The following is a 2500-nucleotide window of genomic DNA, read 5'->3' as shown; positions in this document are numbered from 1 at the left end:
GGGCACGCACGCGGGCCGCCCCCGGCTTCGACCGTACGAGCACACAACGCAACGAACCGAGTGGGGGGGGAAAGAAAAACCATCCGAGAGCGAAACGCCCAACGGAACGCTCCGAAGGTCGGCGGGAAAGGCGGGGGGACCCGCGTCCCCGACCGCCTCCCCCCGCCGCTACGAGCGAGGGGAGACGCCGCCGGCAAACTGTGCCGTCCTCCGGAGGCGGCCCAGGCGCCCGGGCTCGGCCCGGCCTCCGCACGGAGGAGGCACGCGGCGCGCGCCGGACCGCGGGGGGACACGGCGGCCCGCCCGGCCTCGCTGCAACGGGACGACGGGACGCACGCGGCCGGGGGCGCGGCCGTCGGCCCCCGCGCGCGCCGCTCTCCCTTCTCACCGCCGCTCCGCGGACCCGCGGAGCGCCGCCGCGCCACCGCGCGGCCGGCTCGCTCTCTCTCCCCAGCGGCCTTGCCGCGCTCGAGACGGCACACGACGGCCACCGCCCAACCGGCAACGCCCCCCGCGGGACCGCTCCCGCCGGGAAGGGCGAGCGCCCGGCGGACGCGCTCCGCCGCCGGCGCCGGAGGCGGGCGCCGCACCGAGACCCGAGCCGGCGTCGCGAGCGCCCGGAGCCTGCCGGACGGCTGACCCGCCGCCGCAACGGCCGCACTCCCGGGACCGCCGCCGCCTCGCACCGTCACGGAGCCCCTTTTTCCTCGGGCACGCGCGGCCCAGGGGAAGGCGTGCGGCGCCGAGCCGGGGGGGTAGGCGGGGAGGGGGGCAGCGACGCCCACCCTTTTCTCCCCGCTGACCGGGCGGGGAGACCGGGCGGGGAAGCGCCCCCCCCCCCCAACCCCCCACGGCCGCCGCGCGCACGACCTTCCTCCGGGGCTCCGCGAGCGGACGGAGAAAAGGGCGACGGGGAGGCGGCGGGCGGGGCCCGGGCCGGGACCGCCGCCGGCGACGGCGGGCGCCGTCCGGCCGGCCGTCCCCGCTGGCGGGGGACACTCGCCGAGCGGCGCCGCCGCCGCTCGGCACGGGGCCGCCCGCGCTCGCGGACTCTCCGGCGACGGAGGGACCTGCCGAGCGCTCGGCCCCGGGCGGGCGGGCGGTCGCTGAGCCGGGGACGGCCGGCGACCGGCGCCGCCGGCGCGCTCGAGGAGAAGGCCGTCGAGGGGAGAGAGACGGCGCGGCCGCGCCGCGCGCGGCGCCGCACCCCAGAGACCGCAGAGGCGGCCGAGGAAGGAGGAGAGCGCGGCGGGCCCCGGCGGCCGCAACCCCGCAGCTGAGGAAGGGGCGAGAGAGCGCGCGCTCTCTGCCGGCGTCGCCCGTTTCGAGGCGAGCGGGTCGGCCCCCGCGGCCGACCGCGCGCCGCGGCCTCTCCGCCGAGGCCGGGCCGCGGAGAGGGGGGGGCAGGGCGCCCCTCCCCGGCGCGGCGCGACAAACCCCCCGCGCGCGGTAACGCGGCGGGACGACGGCCGCGCGGCCGGTGGCCGCGGGCACCACCGCAGGGGATCACGCGGGAGTAGCTCCCCACCCCTCAATGGAGCCGCGCACCGCCGCCCGGCAACCGCCGCCGCCGCCGCCGCGGCGGAAGGACGCGCCGAGCCGCCCGAGTCTTTAAACCGCCGCCCCGGCTCGGCGGCGGCCCTTTCGCGGCCCCCTCCCCGCAGCGTTTGACGACGCCGAGGAAAAGGAAGCCGGGGGGCCGCCGGAGGCGCGGAGCGCTAGGTACCTGGCCCTGGGGCGAGGGAAACGACCTGCATGGCCCCGCCGGGGTGCCTCCCCCGCTGCCGCCCTCGGGGGAGCGTCCACCGGCGGGGGCGCGCCCGACGTCTGCCGCCACCACCGCGGCGTCCTTCTCGGGGCCCGGGGTTTCCCTCAGTAGCCCGGCGCTGCGCCCGAGAGGACCGCCGCGGCTCGGGCCGCCCCGCCGGTGCGGGGACGCGGCCCGGCCGCCGAGCGACCTCGCCGACCACGCCGGGAGAGGCCGCGGCGACGACGACGCCGGCGGGGCGAGGAACGCCTTCGCCGCCGCCTCCGCCGCCGCGCCTCCCCGGCGGCGGGTCCCGCGCGCTCCCCCGCCACGAAGCGCGGCCCGGAACGCCCGGAGGACCTCGACCCCCGGCGTTTCCCCACCCTCTGCCGCGCCAGAGGGCCCGCCTCGGGCCCGAGAGCGGGGCTCTACCCGGCCGGGCAAAAGCCCCGCTTCCCCGGTGCGGGAAGAGCCGGAGGAGCCGCCTCCTCCGAGCCCCGAAGGCGCGGGCGCGCCTCCGGGAGGGGGCCGTGCCGAGCACCCCTCTCCCTTCCCGGCACCCGGGCGGCTCCCGCGCAGCAGGGGCAGAGAGAGCGAGGGCCGGGCTCGGGCGAACTCGGGCCGCGCCAGGGGGCCCCCGCACGCAGAGCGGCGGGGGTGGTGGGGGGCCCGCGAGAGCACCGGCGACCGGCGTTCGACGGCGCCGGCCGCGGCGGCGAGGGCTCGGGGCCGGCCGCCCCGCCGCCCCTCCGG

Source organism: Lonchura striata, chromosome 37 (assembly GCF_046129695.1).
Source record: "Lonchura striata isolate bLonStr1 chromosome 37, bLonStr1.mat, whole genome shotgun sequence".
In the NCBI taxonomy this organism is placed as follows: domain Eukaryota; kingdom Metazoa; phylum Chordata; class Aves; order Passeriformes; family Estrildidae; genus Lonchura; species Lonchura striata.
Note: the sequence above shows the minus strand (reverse complement) of the source record.